Below are 18,385 nucleotides of genomic sequence, written 5' to 3'. Positions count from 1 at the left end.
AATCCCTTAGAAACGAAACAAAATACTGTGAATGTCAGTTATCACGTCATATCGGGTGTATGAATCTCAAATGACTCGATTCGCAAGAGCATGATCTATGTATAAACACTTTATGAAAAGAGATGAATTATTGACAAAAAGTTGATAAGACAAAGATATTAACAGTTTGGTTTGAAAACGTCTTTTAGGAAGATCCTACGTTAATACAAAAATTTATATATCAAACAAAAACTATCATTGGGTCAAATACCAACTGACGATTTTTGTTCAGATTTTATAGTCTATCACTAATCAACACATTTAATTTTCTTCTTTTTTGTATTTCCTGATCATGACAAGGATTACAAGTCTGTTTTGACCGGTCGAATGCTTACTCCTCCTTGGTACATAGTCCCACCTCTAATGTTTTGCAAGTCCGTGTTTTTCTCTGCTCTTGATTCGAAATGGTTAATGAACTTTAAGGCTCAAATGTTGTTCGTTATATCCATACATTTTATCTCGCTAGCATTTTTAAAGCAATCTTGTTTAACTAATAGGGTACATCTGGAATATATTAATCATATCATAGTTTGTACGAAGAAAGACGAATCTTTCCTTATCATAATATGTATTTTACATTCTTAGGTGTAAGTTTGGGTTTCACAAAATAAGTATTAAAAAAGTACACATAACAACAACCAACCCACCCCAAACCCGCCCTAAAATATGTTTCTTTTAATGTTGAAACATTAATTCAATTTTATTGTAATTTTGTCAAAGAACTGTAACCAGTCTATTCTCAACTCACTACCATGCCATCTTGACCAACTCATGTAAAATTTTTCTTTCGGAACAATTTTTCTTCTTTTGTTGATTCTTTCAGCAAATGGGATTAAAAGGAGATACTAGTACGACATACTATCAAACCTGACTTGTTGCTTTGCCGCTTAGTTGGTCTGGCCTCTATTTTACTCTCTAATTGCATGAATTTGGCCTTGCCTAGCCTCAAAGTACATGCGTAAATCCTATAACACCCGAATCGCTAACGTACGGATATCATGTTAACATAAAGAAGGCACATGTCAACTTAGTCATGTTGCATCTTGCATGGTTTATGTCATATGCTGGTGTCATTAAATGTCCTTACCCAAACTAAAATTAAACATTATCTAACAAGAATAGTGATTTGCATGTTTAAAATGGTGTCTTGAACGTTGACTTAGTAATATTGCATGTTTACATATTTTTCTTGCATGTAGAGGGCAGATAAATTATTCTAAATCACTTGAATTTATTTGCTTTTTTTCCTTGTTTAATTCATAAAAACGCTGTTATTCTGATGTTTGATAAGTAACCTATAAAGTACATTGATTAGAACCATTAAGATAAGAGGGCTATACTATCGATTTATTTTTATCATATTTCGCTAAATAAGCTTTTCTGGTAATTACTATACATTAGAAATATTCGAAACATTAGTATCTGATTTTTTTCTGAAATGACTATCAAAAAAAAAAAAATCTTTTGAACTTGGCAGATTAAATGAGACACGAGGAGATAACATATAGTATTCGGGCTCAAAAGTCCAATAAACAATACAAAGTAGGAGCGTAATAAACACGGACCTCCAAAACATCAGAGGTGGGATCAGGTGTCATGGGGGTGTGAGCATCCCCTACCGACCGGTCAGACCCGCCCGCTGTGTGCTCCGTGTCATGTTCGGGAAAACCCCACGGAAAAATTCATTGACAACTATCATATCCTACCCTTTTCTGAACACAAATCTCATGAATGCAGTCATATGTATTATATACCTATATTAGTATTTAACTTTGTTCATGATAAAATTTATCATGTCTGCATTATTGTGTAATTCTTTTAATTGTAATTTGTGCGGGGTCATTCCTAGTGGTCAGATAAACTTTTCTTGATTGGCGTGGGGTATGAATGGGGAAAATTCATATAAAGAGAAGATTTAATGTATAAATAAATGAACGATAATTTTTTTTATTAGGATGTATATTCGTCGAAAAGAGTGACCCACGAGATACACGATCATTTGCTCCTACATTTTACATTGATTATTCCTTAGTGTTAGACTTAATTTAATTTGAATTTTATATGTAAGGAAAGATATAAAGATTTTCGGAACTATGCATTTTTTGAACAGAAATAAAAAATGGAGAATTCCCGTTAAGACTTCATCCTGTAAGTAAGAGAGTCTGTCTAACTAACTACGTGTTGAGTGAAATATCACATAGGAAGAACTAAAATAAAAACCCGGAAGAAAAAAAAAATTAAGTATAACTTATAATATGGGCAACATATCTCATGTTTTGTTTTGGGTATTTTTGACTGACGAAATATCCACTTCAAGGACAATCCAAAATAAATGGTCTGCTGCAATTAATATTCGCTAATTAGAATAGGATTCGGAACTCTAGGATATTTTTCACACACGAATAAAAGCTGGTTTACAGTACCAAAAGCATGGTTCTTATTTAGCCAAAATAAGTTTCTTGTTATTTTTACTAAAGGCCTTTGAATAAAAATTCTATACAAAAATAAATGCAGTAATTAACAAAACAACTTTTTTAAACTGAAGGTAAAAATTTATTTTCTGTATCCCAGCATGTTATGCAACACAAGACAGCCGGATCTTCTAACCCATCATTTTCACTGCCACCCTAGTAATGAAAAAGATCCTTATTACAATAACCAAAATAATTTGATGAATATCAAATAGTGCAAAATTAATTTAAGCTGACTAAGGGTTATCCTTTTACGAATTTTTATGGTACAAGTTAACCACCATTCGTGTTACAGTCTCAGGTGGCAGAGGATAGTTTCGAATAAAGTACCGGTCAAAAAATAGAAAAAAATAGAGAAACCTGAGGTTTGAATGCATATTACAGGTAATTTATAGCTAGAATATTTTATGTGTGCATTTGGAGGGAATTGGTGGCCTTGTATGTTTTATTGAAATATGACACTTTAGTGTCACTACTACTGTATATGGGATATGGACTAGAAATACGAAACCAAGCTCAAAACCCTCTCTACCGGTATTTCACCAGAAAAGCGGTGTGGGTTCATAGGATGAATTGTAGCTTGAAAACGAGGTGGTTGAGCCATTATCTCTTGCTGTTCATTGGTATGTACAAATGTTATTCTGCAATTTGTGTGGTAGCTTAAGTCATGAGCATGGGCCTCCCTGGAAGCAGTTGCGGCTGCGGCGAAATAGTGAAAATAGGCTTGATTTACATGAAATTTTGAGGTTGTCCCTGTGCCATCTTTAGGGCTCATTGTGTAAGTTGTACATGTTTTATTACTAAAAGCTTCAAATTCCTCAAAGGACTACATCATACTATTATTACATGTAGAGGGAATCAAAAAATTTTTCAATGCACATTTTAAAAGCAGCTCAATATTAAATAAACCGTCAGTCAAACGTTTTGATTGGAAAAACTATCCTCTGCCACCTCAATCATTCAACGAGTCATCTATACCTTTTTAACCGGAACTCTCAGGCATCGTGTTGAATCAAATATCACATAGGTGTTCAAAGAAGGACTAATAAAAAAATCTCAGAAGAAAATGGAATAGTATTACTTACAATATGGACAGCATATCCCATATATTCTTGTTGGGGTGATCCAGCAGAATGCTCCCCTTGGACAATGGAAGGTGTGTTGACAAGCTGTGTACCTCAAAGGATAAAGTCCGAATGGACACTTCCCTCCCTGGCCTGTATATTTTGGAAATTTTGAGAAAAAAAAGGATTATACAATTCTTTTTAAAACAAAATCTAGAATTACTTAGGGTTTTGGCTTAAAAGTACGAGATTCGTATAAAATAAAACCTTTCTAGTCCAGAAATGCTTAAATCTTTCTTTACATATATGAATTGTCTGTTTTGTAGTTTAGTAAACTACAATTTCTGACTTGAGGTTTAATTTTTTTCAACAAATTCTTGTCCTATATTGATAGTGAAATTGATCATTCGACCTACAGTATATTGTGATTTTCTTTGTCAAGATAATTTTTTTTAAAAAAAGCTGTTTCAAATATGAATATCCCAAAAACAAAAGAAATTTACGTACCATGTACATGTACACCTGCTAGGAGAACAAGAAAGCTCAAAAAGATTATGTACTTATGCATCTTGAAATATGCACATAATTGGTCGTGTAGTTTTTCATTTATATACCATTTCTTTTGATGGACAATAAATAAATCTTCGTTTAACTAAAAACACAAAATAATGTCTCTGTTTTGATTAGTCACTCTCTGTTAACCTCGTGCATGCGATCACGTATTGTTTATTTTAGAAATGATATTCTATGCAATCGGTCAATATAATTAATTTTTTTCCACAATTGTTATTGGTGGGTTTTGTTTTGTTTAAAATATAAATGTAAATTATACCAATAAGATATTTACACAATACCTTAAGTAAAAGTATGTTCATTTTTTGGTATCTTCAATAAAACAAACAGAACAAAATTATAAGAACTAAATAAAAGGGTACATGTACACTGTACTTATTATTAGATATTCAGGTATTATTTTTAAAGATGCATTGCTTATACATTTTTGAAAGATGCAACATGTTTCTACATTTTAGAGCCCCCTCTCTAGTCCTCAAATGTAATTCATTTTAAAATCCTCGTATCATACTTTAGGTAAGATAAATTAAATGTAATAATAATAACATCAGCTACTTTAACTGTCAGCATTGTTCTTCGCATATGAGGTTGCACTGTCACGGCATTTAAAATATGTGTTGTCAAATCCAATTATACTTTAACCTTTTGACCCCCTTATCCGTATTTTGATGCGGTGAATACGTAGTTTTCCACAAATGAAATTAATAAGCAAAACACGTATTAAATGTAAATTTACTTATTAATTTGATCATCATCTGACCATTAGTTGAGCGGTTATATAATTTCATGATTAGAGATCATTAATGTTATAAATAGCTCTCTGATAGTTTTGTTCAGTACTTTGTATTAAGGCGATATGTTATAGTTAATTACAGTAAAAAATTGATACTTTGATTTGTAATGAAATTTTAAACTTTTTTGAGATTTTAAAGATGAAAATCTCTCATAGATTTAACATCAATGATGTGAACTTTGAAAAAAATGAATTATATTCAAGTAATACTAATTCCAGGTTATGTAAGTATTTTACATATATAAAATATTGAACCTTATCCCAAATGTTACAATCTGAAATTCATATAGTAAAATTACAATGTAATCTGATTTACTATAGTGTCAACTAATATATGTGTAGTCAGCTATTGTTGATTATGGTAAAATAATTAATCAGCTCAATAATTGGTCATTACTCATCATTATTCTCATTAAAATGAATTTAAAAAACAAAAACTATGGTTATAAACAACGATGCCCCCATATGGTGTCTCAATGACAAAGTTTGAATTTTGAAGTTGATATTTAAAAGATGTTGCATATTTTCGGATATTAGATCTTCCACCAATCTGTTAAAATGTTGTTTGATGCCATACTTATGCGAAGAGGGATTTCTGTACATGTATTTCATATAAAGCAGGATTATTCAAATATCTAAAATGAGAAAAATAAACATGTTGGGATTTCAACTTTCTGTCCTTGATTTGTACCGTTTTTATGGGCTTAAGGACAGATAATATAAACAAGGATGCCTGGATTGGTATATATTTCTGAGTCTTCTTGTTGCAAATGATGCGAATAAAAAATCAAAAATATCACGTAATTGTTTACCTTCTGTAATGTTCAAAATTCTTCCTTTCTGCGACCATCCTTATTAATCTTTACGATTTTTTTTCACTTCCAATGCATTATTATGTATATTTAAATGAAATATTAAAAACTATGCGATGAAACTTGTTCATTTTACTTTTTTATGACAAGGGTTTGGGTCATCTGTCCTTAAGGCTAAATTACTGTTCGTTATCTCCATGAATTTTATCTCACTGACATTTTATTTGCATCCTTTTTTCTAATAATAAGTTTTCCGCATTGATTCATCTGAAATACATTAATCGATATGCAAATTTGTTTTCGTATCTAAATGTATCTTTCCTTATTTTGTGTATTATATTATACTAAGGTATTAGTCAAAGAATTAGAAAATGTATGAAATAGTTTTAAAAAGTACACACACCACCTTCCACCCCTCAAACATTTCCACCTAAACTGTCAAGAATTAAGTCATGGCTCTTATTGAACTTCTGCAAGAAGCTTCTGTCGTCGGCTTACATGTACGTCTATATCTCAGTTAATTCGATATGTAAGAGCATGCTCTACGGATGAAAGATTTCTAAAACGAGGTAAATTATTCACAAACAAGTTGATGAAACAAGAATTTCAGCAGTCTAGTTTACAGTCATCATTTCGTAAGTTCTATCGTCACTACAATGACTTTGTCAGCAAATACAATTTATCATTGAGTAAAATGCTGACTGACGTTTTTCATGCTAATTGTTAGTCCATTATTTATACACTGAATTGAAGATGGTTTTTTCTGTTATTTCCCGATCAGGAACAAGGAGCACACAGCAGTTATGACTGGTCGGCAGGGGATGCTCACTCCTCCATGGCACCTCATACCACCTCTAATGTTTTGAAGGTCTGTGTTTGCTCTTCTTCTATTTTGTATTGTTTTATGGACTTTTGGTCTTGAATAATGTTTGCTATCTCCATATGATTCATTCGACTCTGTGACCACGTATATTTGAATTACGTTGTTTGCAATATGAATATATACGATACGAAAATCTTACCGTAGGCTCAGAAAAAAAAATATAGCAAACGTATATATATGAAAATAAAGGAGACATTACATACACTACAAATGAAGGACCCGTTAGACCTATCTGAAATATTGTTAAAGTGTATTCTACTTCCAATCATCTTTTGTGTTGAATATTCATCACTAAATCAGGAAATTCCCATTGAAGAGAATCTCTTTAGCCACTATAATGTTTTGTTATCTTTTATCATAACACAGATTTAAATGTCAAAGAAAGCCATCGACTGTTTAAATCAGTAGTTCTCGCAAAAGTCAATCCTTAATTAAAAAAGGTTTCATTTGATATTTGCCAAAGTTTTTTTTTTAATTATAGTCTAATTTATAAATTAATGCAATCATAAAAAGACATCTGAAGAATAGAGTTGAAAATTTTATTTTCTGAATCTCAGTACGTTACATAGCACAAGCCTTAGGGATCAAAGTCTTCTTGTCTATCGAGGTCACTACCACCCTGGTAAAGAAAAGAAATGTAATGTTTTATTACACAAATATATATTACGTAGGAATATAAAGAATTACTAAATAAATACACAATTAATAAAATAATTTATAACGTACAATATGGGCAGCATATTCCGTATGTTCTTGTTGGAGTGAACCAGCAGAAAGACCGAGGCGGGCAATCGCTATGCTGATAACACGCCGTCCGGCTCACTTGGAAATATCCAAACGGACAATCTCCTCTCTGTCCTATAAAGTAAATTTAAAAATTAATGTCTTTTTTGTAAGGTTAACCGATTGGATAGAAATATAAAAGTTCAAACGTTTAAAGCAATACGAGGGCTGTTCAATAAATAATGTCCTCGGTGCTCAGAAAGAAGCAAGAGACGCTTTTCAACGATTTAGTATTCATGATTTTACTAATTAATCTCTTTCAAGTAAAATACATGTCCGTAACATTTTTTATCTAATTTCTATTTGTTTTTAGAACTCATTTTTGGGTATGACCCTTATTATACTGGAAAATGGCAGATCCAATGATTTCCCGGACTTGTTTCTTCCCTCTGAAAGTTGTTTTTGTCAAGTTTGGAAATATAAACAAGTCAAAAGGTTAAAGATCTGGCGAATATTGTTAATGCGAAAAAACATTAACTTTCTGTTTATCCCGAAAACCCCTTTACTCTTTAGGGCATGCGGGTTTGGACGCTGTCTTGAAGAAATTCAATGTAGTGGATTCCTGATTCAGGGTCTTTCCTCTAATAAACCTTTTGATTTTTTTGCAAAAAAATTGCTTTTAGACTCCTCCAGAAATTAAACTGTCTCTCCGAATACCAATTTGAACAACAATACCACTTATTTTTAAGAAAATTACATATAAATCTGTCTTTGTGCTCTTGAATACCTGTGCTGTTGTCAGACATTCGTCGTGTTTATCAAGTACATCTTATGGTAAATTTTGTTTTGAGGGTTTTAATCAATAGATTCATGTTCCAATATCTGTTTGAAAATAAAACAAACGTGGATAACTAAAATTACTGATATTTTAAAATAATTGTTAAGAATTTCGTATACGCTGTCGTTTTCACTCATTTTTCAAAATATAGGGTGACCTCTGAGTACCAAGCTTTTTTACCGTCAAATATTTCTTAAAAACAGTGTAAACTACTCCCGATATGATGTCTATCAAATTTGCCATGTGTCTTAAAGTCAATCATACATCATCAAATATTATTTGTTGAAATTTGGCAACCAGTACATAAGTTTTTATAATTTTTGTTGGCAAGGAGCTCGAGGGTACCCATTTTTTATGCCCATTATATAATTTTTTATCATTGAAATCCACCTGCTCTTCTGTCTATAAAACAGGCATTGGTATCTGTAAATGTCATATATTTCAGTGAATATTTCTTTGGGATTTTTAACAAGTTTTACGGCAGCTATAATGAAGCTTTTATTTTCACTCTAGTTTACTGATTCTTTACCATTCATTTATAATGCAGTGTCTCGAAAAGCCCTTGTTTCCCAGCTTCTCACGATGAAACTATGTGATGAAAAGTGGTCACATAAACTGTTATAAATTCATGAAAGATTCAATAATGAGAGAAAGTCAAGTTTAATGTCATATGACATCTGTAATGTATGTTATATAGTTCAGGACATTATTTATTGAACAGCCCTCGTATGAGCTGCAACTTTGATGTCGGATTTTCTTGCAAAATTGTAAATACCCCTTTGAATGGCAGAAAAAAAGAATAATTATAAACTTCCGTTGTTCATATTTGCGATGTAAGAGGTATTTATAAGCTGTGGTTGAATCAAAATTGCATTATTGTCGCCCTGTACAATAATGATTTCTGATATAATACTGTATATCCAATTGTAAAGAAGTCTTTCTTCAGAAAAAATTTAATACTTTATTTTAGTCTAATTGATCAAAAAGGTTTAAATTACATACAAATTTGTCATAATAACACATTTTAACAGCAAAATAAAATTTTCAAAAATGCAGCTTTATACTGCTTTAACGTTCAGTGTACATTTATTGATGGATTTCTTGGGGTTCCATGTCCCATACATGTACGAGATTTTTTCAGTCATTTATAGACCTCACGATATTGACCGGTGAAGGACTTGATACTCAAGCCTTTGCTAGGCACTCAAAGTCATTGAGCTTTAATGGTTCTTTATTGTGCCAACGTCTTTCGTTTTTTCTCGATTTTTTTTAGGTCGGTTCCGAAAGACCCGCGCTTTTCACTTCAAAGTTCCGAAGTTACAGTTGCAAATTATTTTTATCGACTTAAGTAAGTCGCATCCGAGGTTCGAGCCCTCGAACATCCGAACAGATATTGAATCGAGGATATGAAATAAGATAAGAAGTCGTTTGATTAGATCTGTATTAACATCGGTATAAATAACCTCGTTGAAATTATGGAAGTGTTTAGATATATATAAATCATAGGAAATTCTTACCAAGCAAAATTGCTTATTTACTTCAACTGTAAGAGACATGTGTTACGTCAATTTAGGAGCGAATAATTGCTTTTGAAGGTATAAATGAAGAATTTGAAAATCTGAAGAGTCGTACAAATATTTCTAGAAATTAAGCATTTTAAGAAAAAGATTTTCACTGTTGTACATGTCCTCTGTGTTGAATATTGTGATCGATGATGTCATCAATAAAAAAAAATATATGTCAAATATGATCTCTTCTACATATGACCATCATCTGGTTTATTTTGCAAAAGTAAGACCTTCCTTGTAAAGTTTTATATTATTGTTCTTTAAGAATAGACTTACCATTGAACATCATATATATAAGGTTTTCAAAATAATGGTATCATGAGAAATACATGAGGAGCAAAAGGCGGGTAAGACCGGTTGACAGGGGATTCTCGTTCCTCCTCGGCACCTGCTCCCACCTCTGATGCTTTGGAGTTCCTTGTTTTCTCTGCTCCAATTTTGTATTATAAAACGGATTTTTGAGCTTGAAAAGTGTCTCCATACATTTGATCACACATGGTATATTTGATCAGAAGGGCTCTCATGAAAGACATGTGAATGTACAACTTACCTTCTTCTGACCAGAGAGTTATTTAACCGAGTATACTACTTAATAAAACAAGTTAAAATACGAGAAAAATTTAATAACCTACCTTCACAACTGACGACTAAGAAAAGGAAGAAGATTAGAAATTTCATCTTTCAACTGCAGGCAATATTACCCAACCATAAAACTAGAGGTCGTCTGGACCTTTTATTCATTTGCTTTTAATTAAATAAACTAATCATTCAGTTTTGACAGAATTACAATGCATATTTTTTAGGACAATTTCCTTGTTTTGTCTAAAAATTAGAACACAAAACTTGCTTTTTATGCAATGTGTCACGTTCACACTGAGAAAAGATTGAGGAAAATTAAAAACATCACCTTGTCCACGGTGCATAGATTTCATAGTTGGAGTTATGAGGGCGACTTCAATTTCATGTGAAACACACATTCCCAACGACCAGGGGCTATTTTCGACCCCAAGAAAAGACGTTTTTTTATCCACTTTCAAAACTAAATCTATCTTTGGATTCAATTTTCCACCAAAGGTCAAGCTACTTTTTAACATAAAAAAACGTACTCGGGAATCAATATATATCAGATTGTACGTTTCATTTGCATGACTATATTAGAAGTTGTTGATTATTAAGAGCTGGAAGAATTATTATCCCGCTTCAGACAAATTTGTCGATTACTGATTGGATAAAAGCTAATCACATGACGCCCTGAAATTTTCCGTATTACGTCTCCGTTTCCATATTACGTCTCCGTCGAGGCGTAATATGAAAATCGGGCACGCGATTCCGTTCGAAGCGTTGTTATTGTAAATAAAAATGGCGGCTAAGAAACGGTTTACGTAGGTAGTTTAGTTAAATTTCTTGTTACCGTAACGATATTTTATGTTGATTGTTATTGAATTAAAACTAATATTTTCATAATATGCACAATTTTTTTTTTGCGCTGAAAAAGGTCTTCAGCGGGATAAATTCGTACGTGTAACACAGTCAGTTAGTGACCTAATTCGGATTCATACAGGGTGTGAAATGGAAATCCGTATTGGGCGAGGCTTCGCCGAGTCCAATACGGATTTCCATTTCACACCCTGTATGAATCCGTATTAGGTCACTAACTGACTGTGTAACTAATATTCTAATTGCCCGTACATGTTATTCATTAAAAATATTCAATCATTAACCATGCAAAAGAATTTTTTTTTTCTTAAGCAGCATTCTATGTCCTTCATCAATAGAAAAGTTAAATCATTATGATGTTTTCCAGATAAAGAGTTATTGACATGGACATTTACGCTCTATATAAATAAGTGCTGTTGGTCCACTGGCAAACAAAAGCAGTTCGAAGATCTTGCCAAATTCAATTAGTAATAGGTATCATTTTTGGGGTCTTCAAAAGAAGAAAACGTCCTGTAAGTCGTGGTTATGAACGTTTATATTGTACGCAGAAGTAGTATCAAGTTCACTACAGACCTTAAAATTTGAGTCATCTAAAATAATGTCTTCCACAAAGATCACAGAAGAACCACGACATTATTGTACTGACAATGAGCTTATTGCGGAAGTTGTACATATGACATGGAAATAAATACATCTATATGTGAGTTCATACTGAGGACATCAACATCAGATTAATTAGTTTTATTAGTCAAAAGATAGATTTATCCCAAACATTCTTTTAACTTTGAGTCCAGTGAATTATCAGATCATCTTGTAAAATCAATTGATAGAAATACTTCGACGAAAAAATTGTTCGGTACTTATTAGTTTAATTTGCTTCTGCATCATTGATGTGGAAACCTGCACAAGCAATCCATACTTTGTTGAATAGACCTTTATCATGGTCACTTAAGGAAATGTACCCAATACCTGTTTCTGTCTCTTTGATAAAAACCTACTTTTTGATTACAAGTCCTTACACAATTAAGCCCATTAAAATGTAAAATAAATCACTTGTTGTGAATAATCAAATGTTATATATAAGTACTATAAACAAAAATAAACTCACACTCAATCTATGCTGACACGATAGAAAAGACATAATACACTACATCAATAAGAAAAAAAAGGCCGTAAAAACGTGATATTTTACAATATGTCAGGTTGACATATACCAGAGGTTTAGTAAAATGTCTCCCTTTAAGTAATAGCGAGCTCTAACGACAACGCCTGGGTGAAGAGAAAATTCGGACTACTGCACATTCATTCCATAGAATTTTTTCCGCAGTAATTTTGACCCACAATGCATCGCTTCGTACACAAATGCTAAAGCCACGTTCTCGCGAGAATAACGACAAAAGTTAAAAGAAAAATAAACTTGCCTTGATTTAATGAATTTATCTATTTATTGCAGAAAAGTAGTCATAAACTGATTGAAATCAGCCCTGTTCAGCCTTTAGTTTGGTAATGCAACATGCATATGACGTCATGCGACGTCAGAGTCTTAGACACGCCGAATATCACGTGCGGTTTGACGAGCCCGATCTAAATGAAAACTGGATTAGTATCTGCGCTCGCCCTAACGGTCGCACCGTCAACATATTATTTCCTAATAAAGCTAGGTATATTGCTTTTCATGTAAAGCTGTTATCAGACGTTAGTCTATGGTTTCAAATTTATAAATTTCATCACAAAATAATCCTTAAAGTGGAAATCACATTCCCACTTCCTGCAGTAGGTAAAAAGTGCCGAGAACTCTATATTTACGAATTGAGGTTTTTCTCTGCATACACGAAATTACACGTATGTTCATGTCTGATTTGATGTTACAGAGCATCATTTCCTGAGCTGATCTGAGTTTGAATTGAGCTTGTTATCATTGCAGTTTTTGATTGAAGAGTAAATGTTCTTTCAGATCTATGTACCATTTATGAGGTTATTGTGATTTTTTTCGCTTGACCATAAAACTTTTTGTAGTAATTTCATATCATTTGTTTTGTAGATACCATCTTTTTATTATAATTGGATGTGTTATTGACTATAGACAAAAAAGGCCTGCTTACATGTACAACTACATTGTATGACAAACGAGTTGGTGTCCAGCGTGGGTCAATGGTTAGAGCGTCTGCTCTGAAGTCGCGGACCAGGGAGCTGATTCTTCATTCGAAACCCACTGCTGGACGTATAGACTAATCCTTTGGATGATACCGTATAAACCGAGGTTCCAAGTCGCAGTAGGTGCTGGCACGAAAATGATCCCTCACTGCTGAATGGACTTGACTGCCGAGTAATATGAGAAAATTTCAAGGTCACCATCAACAAGTTTTGGCACTTCCATCTGAGTGGGAAAAAAATTCTCGAGAGGAGAGGAGACGTTAATCAACATACAAATAAACAACTAAGATTACTTCAACTTTTCCATCTTCAACTTCCCTTACAAATGTATTCTTTAAAATATGACCTGCTAAACGTGTTTATGTCTCCCAGCTTATTTACTGCTCAATAGTCAACATCTTTGAGTTTGAACAAAATTGAAAACGAGGCAACCCGCTCACTGATAAGTTGATTTTACACGGATTTTAACATCTTCCATTTTAATCAGCATTTTATTAATTGAAGGTTCACTTTTTATTACCTTTTTTACAAATATAACTTTTCAATAGGCCTTCTTGGTTGTCATGTTTTATACATTTATACATGGCCTTTGCTTTTATAACTTAATTGATTACGAATTTTTTCTCTTTACCTGATCCATGGGGCTCAAGATCAATCCTCTTGTCTGATCATACCTATTGTATGGCCTTCGTTTTGATATCAAATTTGATGAAGGAATTTTCCATCCACCTGATAGATTAATAGGGCTCACGGCGGACGTGAGCGGCTAATAGGGGATGTTTACTCCCCATAGCTTGGCATTGATCTGATGTATGCAGGTGTGTTCTATGGACTTTTATCATATTTGCATTGTTCATAGATTTTTCGAGAAAATTCACAATTCGTTAAAATCACCTCTTTTAATGTCATAATAAAGATAGAAAAGAAAACCATGTACTCTGTTAAGCCCCAGACACACTGTCACGATTTTAGATCACGGTAAGCTACGATCTAGGGATCCGTGAAAATTGTTAGACATCCGCAGTCAGTCTGTTATTATTATCGTGGTGAGCCCTGTTAACTCGGATTACTCCTGAACGATCCATAAATTGCTACGACTGTTTTGAACTGTGCAAAACAGTCGTGGAAAACCACGATGCAACTTCATTTCTTGTATATCGTAGTTACCCCGTACTGTATGCCCACCATAACCGTGTGACCACCGTATAGAATTTCGTCACGTTTCGGGGTCATCCGTGACACGTAGGTCTACGCTTACGCAAGGATTTCGACGAATGCAGTAGGGAAAATATACGAATATAATCCGTAACTAACCGTAAGCCCGGCACATTTTGTCTCGGTTGTAGTAGGAAAAGACAGGGAAACAATATACAGACTCACGAAAAATGGCGGCAAACCGTCTTGTCTTACGTTGTAATTACGGCAGCAGTAAGAGTTTTGACGTCTAATCACTTGTTTTAACGGTACTTTTACGGTTGGATACGATAGGTTACGATTTTTTAGTTATTTATTACACATTTTTGTCACAATGTTTGCTTGTTATTATTATCTGTTGTTGTAAACCTATAGGGTTTAGCACAGACATATTGTTTGAACATTTTAAACTTAGACAATATTAATATTATAATCATTTTTAGTTATTAGTAGTGAAAGTAAAATGATATAAAGGTTTATTAAATCAGAATGTATATCATTAGTGACGCAAATTCGGTGACTTTATAATTGGAAAAAGGACTTTAAATTTGTAAACAATTATTATCTTGTCAAAACAAATTGGATTTTGTTGTTGTTCCAATGCACTATAATTTGGTAGATCATTTTGTAATGAAATTGATCCGAATAGACCGATCAAGCCCATTGATAGTAAGTAATAAAATTTGAACGGAAATACAATGGTATTATTAAGAGTTTTGACTAAGAGCAATAAAATTGGGAACTTTGAAGTAAATAAGCAAAAGATCTTAGGGCTAGAACTCCTGTGGTGCAGGGATGGGGACTGAGCCCATAAATATTAGTAACATGTATTTACCTGCATTTGAGGGTGGTGCCATGTTGGGTTTCATAGGTCAACGGACAGACTTACGGACAAGGCGTAGGTGGTTGGTGATGGTGAATTAGCCAATGAAATGCATTTTTATATCCGGGACCATGGATACCCACTGAGCACAAAAAACCCTGTTTTTGGTCAGAAAAGTGCATTCCCGCTCTCATTACTTTTCCTGTTCTTATTCCCGGTCTTATTCTGAAATTACCAACTCTCTCTTATTCTATTTTTGGGAATCATTCGTTTGGACTTTTGTTTGTTTATTCATTTGGAGTTCAGTCTTAAACTCTTTATATTTTGGACGGATCCTTTAAACATTATATCAGTGCATTGGTTTATACGGATCAAATTTCAAATTTCGAAAACTATAAAAATCTATACGATCACGGAAAAATTGTAAATTGGATTTATTTAATAAACTTTGAAAACAAAGATAAGTTTTCTTCATTGGCTTACATTGTTCATGACCATGAACACAGGATTCGACTTCTAAATCTGCACCTGTAGTTGAACAGACAGAATGCACAGAACTACATTATTGTGGCACATATATTTTTTATACCAGGGAAGACGGAAGAAGGAAAAGAAAGAAGAAAACAGTTTTGGGTATGATGAGTTAAAACTGGTATAACCTTATTCCTTGCATCACTGGACAATTACAACTCATTTAAGTATAACTTCAGAAATTTTTCGGACACTTTCTCTCAGGTACCCGTGAGATTTGTAAAGTCATCATCCAAAAATAAACCGAAAGAGAACGTGTCTACCCATCACCTCCAATGAATGGAAAACTATTGCCGATGGACCTTCGTGTTGATGGCTGTCAAACCATATGCATTGTATCGATGCGATTTAATTGATGACAAAGGTGAAGCAGTTACTATGAAAGTATTAGGAATGATTCCCAGCAACACATGCAATCCCAGCTAATGAAAACAAAAAGGTCTTAATTTGTACTTTCAGATGACCATATTGCCTTGAAGATCTGGCTCATTAATTGATTTTCCAAAGTTCAAAGTTTTAAGAGGAAGAGAATATTGACAACTACCACTGTTCGGGTGACTTGTCTAGAATTCTGGTTGACAGATTACAGTGTCCTGACTACAACAGAACCGCTTAAAGCTATATATGCCGTATTAGTGTTTTATTTTAAAAGTAATAAATATATGTGGTGTCTCATCAAGTTATATAAGTTATATACTTTCTGCAAATAAGACAATTCCACTCCATCACTTTTAAAAGTTATGAAATATTGTTTGGTAAAAATTATTTTCTCTCCGTGTCGGATAAAAAACCGCCTCTTATTGAAATATTCATGATCACGTTGTCTCGCATGTTTACAGCAAACAATGGTCCAATCTCGTGAATGAACCGAAAAGCATGATGGTCTACTACGTTTTTACTACAAACACGTGAGTTAGGGATTGTCAATATTGATAGCACCTAAGAGTTGGTTGCTTTTTTGTACCGAGGAATAATCACGTGCAATTGTCTTTTCGATGGACATTTTCGGTTGGGTGAAATTCTACAGCTGTCAGCGACTATGGATAAAGAAGTGTGGAAACCATGTTGTGCCAAAATGAAATAACCAATACAAACAAATGATATAATTTGATCAATCAAAATGGTTATTAGATACATTTGATTCTGCATTTCTTAATGGTTCAAAACAACAAAAAATATTCCACAGAATATCATGTATAAATCTGCACAATATACCGAATGCCAAAACCAGAATACTACTAAATAATATAATTATATTCTTTACATATGAACCACAGTATTTCTGACCCCTTGAAAATAATATAAAAAATCTTGCAAGTAGGTTATCAGCATTGGCTCGAGCTAATTCGAAAGTGAAATTTGGAGTTTGGCAGTACAGACACGTAGCATCGTTGAAAGTGTGGGGGTCCTACCTGAGAAAATTTTGTTTACTTACCTAAAAAAAAGTTGACAAGCCAAAAAAAAAGAAAAAAAAAAGGATAGTCAACAATTGCCCAATCTCCAAAATCCTATTTCGTGGGGGGGGGGGGGTGGGGGGGGGGGGTACTGGCCAACTTTTTTCAAGGCCAACTTCCTTTATACCAATTTTCCCTATATTTCCTTGGTATAAATATACTGTGGTAAAATGTGGGGGGGGGGGGCAACCATCTTTTCTATGAATATTTTGTATAGTAAAGGTAATGTTGGGGAAAAAAGTGGGGGGCCAGCCCCCCCCCCCCCCCCCCCCCCCCCCTGATGGCGTTCATCGAAATGCTTGGTTGTGCCCTCAAACTGGAATAGTTTTTAGAGGCCTGGAATTCCTTGACCAATTTTATTTTATTAGCCCAACTATATTTCTAAGAAGGCAAGATGTATGGTATGTAAGTTTCATCTACATATGTTATGTAGTTCATATTAAAAAAACAAAAGGGATTATTGACGATATCCCATTCAGGGTGTAAACATAGTAGTTTAAATTACTTTCCATAAATTGTACTTGACATAAATTATCTTTTGCGCATAATGCGCTCCATACTGAAGATCCGTAAATGTTCACCCAACCGAAAATGTCCACTAGCAGTACAGCACGGGGAAACTCTAAACAAACGGACCTGTACAATGGAGTGGGGAAAACTTTAATTTTCATCATTGTTAATAATTTGTATGCAAATATGAGCATGGGATTAGTTGATAATAATGTTCATAATGCATCAAGTCTTTCCGAGAGCGATTTAAAAAACTAGCCTTTCTGAAAAACACATGTAGTATTTTATCATGTTTATGCAGTAACCCATAAATGCAACTCATTGAGCTGATTGGTCTATTTGTGTCCCTCACTGAACAGACGTCACAAAAAAATATTTTCCTCGACCTGATGATTCTCGCGATACTTTTCCCACGCACATGCGCAGATCCAGGATAAACGTCAGTCCTTTATAAATATGCATGAGAATATCGTGATCTTTTCCTGATCAGTACTTTGTTAATACCGAATAAAATTTCG

General features: G+C 33.5%; 2 long non-coding RNA genes across 2 annotated transcripts; both read right to left on the bottom strand.

Annotated features, from left to right (window-relative positions):
- Nucleotides 1-2,606: 2,606 nt before the first annotated feature.
- Nucleotides 2,607-4,221, bottom strand: LOC134232187 (uncharacterized). Its single transcript, XR_009984728.1, has 3 exons — nt 4,082-4,221; nt 3,596-3,727; nt 2,607-2,666 (listed from the first exon to the last, which is right to left on the bottom strand). It is a non-coding gene; the product is annotated as an uncharacterized LOC134232187 (long non-coding RNA).
- A 2,939-nt stretch (nt 4,222-7,160) lies between these two features.
- LOC134232186 (uncharacterized) lies at nt 7,161-10,517 on the bottom strand. Its single transcript, XR_009984727.1, has 3 exons — nt 10,397-10,517; nt 7,362-7,493; nt 7,161-7,254 (listed from the first exon to the last, which is right to left on the bottom strand). It is a non-coding gene; the product is annotated as an uncharacterized LOC134232186 (long non-coding RNA).
- Nucleotides 10,518-18,385: the final 7,868 nt, after the last annotated feature.

This window comes from Saccostrea cucullata, unplaced genomic scaffold (genome assembly GCF_032062105.1).
Source record: "Saccostrea cucullata isolate Sc308-1 unplaced genomic scaffold, CSIRO_AGI_Scuc_v1 ctg220, whole genome shotgun sequence".
Taxonomy (NCBI): Eukaryota; Metazoa; Mollusca; class Bivalvia; order Ostreida; family Ostreidae; genus Saccostrea; species Saccostrea cuccullata.
The sequence above is the reverse complement of the archived record's forward strand: the minus strand, read 5'-3'. Positions and strand labels throughout refer to the sequence as shown.